At 41.8% G+C, this 5,601-nt stretch overlaps 1 protein-coding gene across 1 annotated transcript in view; it reads left to right on the top strand.

Annotated features, from left to right (window-relative positions):
- The first annotated feature begins 1,956 nt into the window (after nt 1–1,956).
- The window catches only part of sh2d3ca (SH2 domain containing 3Ca), a 62,213-nt gene continuing 58,568 nt past the window's right edge, over nt 1,957–5,601 (top strand). The window contains exon 1 of the mRNA XM_077019057.1: nt 1,957–1,974. The gene's annotated coding sequence lies outside the window, so the exon portion shown is untranslated. The remainder of the gene's footprint in view (nt 1,975–5,601) is intronic.

Raw genomic sequence — 5,601 nt, forward strand, 5'->3', positions numbered from 1 at the left:
CTAAGGTCTAACAGTAAAAAAAGAAATGTGTCCTTTATAAGACAATATTAACAGATAATTTACTACTTTAGTCAGTGCAGTTTCAGTGCACTGGTGGGGTCGAAATCCAGACTGAAATAACTCTAGGACATGTTCTATCCGTAAGAAGGAAGAGAGTTCCGAAAAAACTACTTTCTCTGGAATTTTGGAAATGAACGACATATTAGAGATTGGCCTAGAGTTGGGCAGTTCCTGGGGATTAAGACCAGGTTTATTTTATTAAAAGCTTGATGATTTTTAAGTGATTTGGGGATGTAGCCTAGGCTCAGAGCATAGTTAAATATAGTAATCAAAGTTACAGTGCAGTAATTCTTAGTAGAGTAGATGAGTTGGTACGGCATCTACTATGCATGTGGAGGGTTTGGCAGATTTTAAAAATCAAATAAGCTCCTCACGACCCATTGGGGAAAAGAAGTCCAAAAGAGCACCAGGGCTGACCAGACAGCTGTCAGAGTGCATTTGCAGGCTGATAGGGTCTGAGATAGCATGACAATTTTTTCTCTAATTTTATCAATCTTATCATTAAAGAATTTCATAAAACTGTCACTGCTGCTCTCCTGCAGGATTAGGTATTTGATTTGGTCATGATTCCTAGTTAGGCTAGATACAGGCTATAGGCTAGATACTATTTTAAATAGGAGTCTTAGATTGTTTTTTAATTTTTCTATTAAAGCTGATAAGTATGAGGATTTTGCCGTATGGACGGCATGCTTATATTAAATAAGGATGTTTTTCCATGTTAATCTATATACTTCTAACTTAGAATTTCACCATTTACACTCCAGGATTCCTGTTGTAAAAGAGATCTGTGCTCTCAATGGGATTTTACCTGGTTAAATAAAGGCTTAATAATTAAAAAAAAAAAATTAACATGAACGATTGTCACTTTGTTGGTTAATGATAAATTTGACACAGTGAGAACGAGATTTTCAAAAGAATTATGCAGCGTGAAGCAGTAGTTGTGTCCTGTGCTCCCCCAGAATAAAGCCTCTGATGCAGCCCTCTGAGCACTGTGTGTGTGCTGTGGCCTGGAGACGCCCTGTGTACAGTGTACAATGTAGCCCTGTGTATGGTGTAGCCCTGTGTACAGTTTACAGTATAGCCCTGTGTACAGTGTAGCCATGTGTACAGCATAGCCCTGTCTGTGGTGTATGGTGAGAAACTGGACTCCCCTATCCTCCCTTTGACTTTTGCTTCCATCTCTTTCCCTCTTTTCCACTCCCTCTCTCTATTTCAGAAGACTGCAAGACTGCCCATTCTGTTTGGCAGAATAAACAAAAGATTTATGGCTTTCCAGCACCTGAGTATTAATAAAAATCCAACACTCCACACACACATTCTATAAATCCTCCACACAGCATCAACTGGGGAAGCAGCAGCAATCAGACGGTCAACAGAAGAAACACCAACCTGTGGCCAAAGGCACATGTCACTTCAGCGCCCTCTAGGGGCACAGAAGTCAAGCAGCAGGAGAACAGTAATCACTAGGGGTGTAACGGATCACAAATCTCACGGATCGGCTAGTTTCACGGTTTTTGAGATCGGATCATTTTTCGGATCAGCATAAAAAAGACAGACAAATTTAACCTACTTTTTCATTTATTAATACTGAAAGAATATTAAGAAAACTAAAAGCATGAAACTTTTCCCCATGTCTTAAATGAAAACAACATCCAAGATTTTTAATGTTTCAATAAAATAATCAAAATACAATAGTCAAAACTCACTTGTTAAATTAAAGAAAGATGTCTTGGATAATTCGTTGACAAGTTTGATCTTTTCTTGTTCATAAAGATCTGGCACGATCTTTGTACTGAAGTGTATGCGCGAGGGGATTTCGTAACGTGGCTCAAGCACTTTCACCATATTTTTAAACCCTTTGTTTTCCACAACGGAGTATGGCCTCATGTCTGCAGCGGCTGCTTAAATGCTGTGGTAAGAAGTTGTTGTTGTGTCTTAGCTACTCGCTTCGTCTCTGACACACCTGGGTGATGCCGCTTTAAATGTGTGGCCATGCTCGACGTATTGCCGTGGTCATACGGCTTTCTCGTGCCACAATGCTTACATACGGTTACGGTTTTGTCCACCACCCTTTCTCCGCCATCAGTATATGTTACAGGGAAACCGAAATGCTTCCATACGTGTGATTTAAATGATCCGAGAGGCTTTTCAAGCTCTTCTTCTCCTCTAGCATCCATGATGACTCTTAACTGACTGTTTAGAACACGCTGCCATCACGTGACACCCAGCGGCTTTGTTTATGTAGGCCTATTTACAATGCATATACGCGTCGAGATTTAGAAATTCATAATTTTAACTATGTGATAATTACAAAAATGGATTCCACAAGGTTATGGTTAAACTTTTGGCAACTGATCCGCGGTTCACCTGTGTACCGATCCGTGGGGTGTGATCCGTACGGATCACGGATAATCCGAGATCCGTTACATCACTAGTAATCACCCTCACCAACATGAACCTCCAGGTGCACAAAAACAAAAACTCGAAGGGTTGCCGTTCCAAAAACAGATATTCCTGACATTTCCTTCCAAGAACTAACCAAGGGAAAGTGTTTTGTATTTATGGGATGACCTGAAGGCAAGAGAAGGTCTTTATTGAAATCCTTTTCTATGGCAATTTTAAACCCTCTCAAACTGCATTTGTGAATGAAGAACACCAGCCAGTAAGGACACGTGTGGTTGTGTGTGTTAAATATTCCACAGATACACGCATGATTCTGTGTGTCCTGCCTCTGTACTGGTTTAGACTGTCACACAGTGCTTCTGGATTTATGAGTGCCACAAAAGCACATGCATCTAATGCACGGACGTAATTTTGGGGGGAGATGGGACTTTTTCAAAAGCCGGCTTTGGTCCCCCCCAGTTTTTACGGTTAAAACCAAATATTTAAATAGCGACGAATCCATGCCCCCCCCACTTTTGAAATCAAAATTACGTCCATGATCTAATGTACCAGGGGATGGAATGCATTCTGATTCCTGGCACCCTGCTTGGCTTGCAAACATTCATTTGAGCCCACTATGTTGCTATGTAAACCCCACAATGATGCCATGTATCTCCATTGCATTCTCAGTTAAGCCTGGCCTGTTTTAATATAACTTAAAAGAAACACTCCTTTCATTTAAAATAACCTCTATCCTCCCAGGAAGGTTTGGAGGGGTCAGTCTGGTATTTTGGTAGTGATGCTATCACTGTCTTGGTCCTCCTGAGGTTTGTTCCTAATCCCCACCATCATAGGGAGTTTTTCCTTGCCACTGTCGCCTTGGCTTGCTCATTAGGGATCTGGACCCATACGATTGTAAAGCTTCTTTGTCACAACATGTGTTGTGAAAAGCAATAAATTTGACTTTGACTTTCACTTTGACTGTTGAATCAAGGCAAAGTGCAGTGTGACATCCAACCCAAAGGACAACAAGCTAGCAACAGGACAGAAATGAGGCCAGAGAGAGGGGGGGCATAGAGAGACAGAAACAGTAGAGTTTGGTTAGTGACATCATCTGGTCGCTGTTTTACATGACTGGTGAAATAGATACACATACAGGCACCAAAGTGGATGTAAACACATCAAGATTTGTGCACATGTTCACTTTAGATACGATACCTTGTTCTTGTACTAAGATCAGTATATCCTCTCCTATGATGATAGCAGTAATTCCCGCGGTAATAGTAATGCCTTATCAGTGCCTGTTAATGATCAGTGACTCACTCATGCAAGCATCTGATCTGAGAACAATATACCTTGTGACTCAGTATGCTCAACACACTGGGCCAGCACCACTGACAGCAGTCCTGGAAGGTGCATGAAGCAAACTTTATTGCTTCCTACCCTGTAATGAATCATCCAACCCCATACAGGCTCAAGGCTCTCTCTGTCTCTGTCTGTCTCTCTCTCTCTCTCTCTCTCTCTCTCTCACTCATACACACACAAGAAATGAAGAACCTTCTAGATGGGTTCCCTCCCCTGCAGATACAATGAACAAGGAATTACACTGATAGAGAGAGAGAGAGAGAGAGAGAGAGAGAGAGGGGGGAGAAACTCCATAAAGTGCTCACTCTAGTTTAGCTGGTGTAACCTTGAAAACATCCAGCAAGCAGGGAAGGTGGAGGTTCAGAAGACAGCATCCTCCAGTATCCATCTGTCTCTCTTCCTTCACATCAGTGCTGAATTGTGAAACATGATTATTAATATAATATAATACTGTTGTCTGTAAAATCAATGAACACATGCAGATACACTTCTGCTTACACTCCCAAGTCCATGCTGTGGCCCCGCCTCCACATTTTGACCACATCCTTACTCTCCTGCCCCAATATATGTATAACTCCCTGAGAGCAAGATCATCTTTTGAGAGGGACAAAGATATGTCAGGATCTGGACCACAGTGCTGGAATACCCACAGACCTCCTCATGCAACCACAGTGTGGGTGTGAGAGAGGATCCCATACACAACACAGACTAACAAAGGTTCAACCTTAATGCTGAAGAAAAGCCACAATAAACATATTTAAGCAATAAAAACATGCACGCGCGCACACACACATAGACACAGACAGACACAGACACTCACAGACAGCATGGTGATGGTGATGGTGGTTTAAGGCAGGACTTCTACAGCTGATGGGAATTAGCTTTATCATTGTCAATGAACACTTCAGAAGGCTATGCAGTCCAGTTCTCCTCTCAAACATACACATAGGAATGAGCACATGTACATTACTGCTCTTCAGTGTCAGCTGAAGCTCAGTAACCAATATCAGCTAATTCAACCACAAGAGAGTGTGAGCATAGACTCTCTAATATAACCAGAGAGCTGTCTCTCTGTCTGAGGTATAACAGGAGAGAATAAAACAAACACAGAACCCAGTCTGCGATATTAAGATCACGTCTGTGACAGTGTGGCCATACTGTACTACAATGCACTGTAATCAGTATTTGCCTAGCAAAACATGATTGATAAAGTTATACAAAAGCTGTGATACCATTACTTCTGTTCCACAAATAAAACAGTCCCACTGTTAGCCCTTGCATAGCCCCACATACACTATATTGCCAAAAGTATTCACTCACCTTCCACTCGTTGGTCCACCCATTGCAGCTAGAACAGTTTCAACTCTTCTGGCTAGGCTGTCCACAAGTTTCAGGAGTGTGTTTATGGGGATTTTTTACCATTCTTCCAAAAACGCATTTGTGAGGTCACATACTGATGTTGGACAAGAAGGCCTGACTCTGCTCTAATTCATCAGGTTGAGGTCAGGACTCTGTTTAGGACAGTCAAGTTCATCCACACCAGACTCTGCCATCCATGTCTTTATGGACCTTGCATTGTGCATTGGTGCACAGTTATGTTGTAAAAGGAAGGGGCCAGCTCCAAACTGTTCCCACAAAGTAGGGAGCGTGGAATTTTTCAAAATGTATTGGTATGCTGAAGCATTCAGAGTTCCTTTCCCTGGAACTAAGGAGCCAAGCCCAGCTCATATGTAAATAAATATAGTGTAGCTCTTGCTTCTTGATTCAGACAATATAACTGAGTCTGTACTGAGT

This window comes from Brachyhypopomus gauderio, chromosome 10 (genome assembly GCF_052324685.1).
Source record: "Brachyhypopomus gauderio isolate BG-103 chromosome 10, BGAUD_0.2, whole genome shotgun sequence".
Classification (NCBI taxonomy): Eukaryota; Metazoa; Chordata; class Actinopteri; order Gymnotiformes; family Hypopomidae; genus Brachyhypopomus; species Brachyhypopomus gauderio.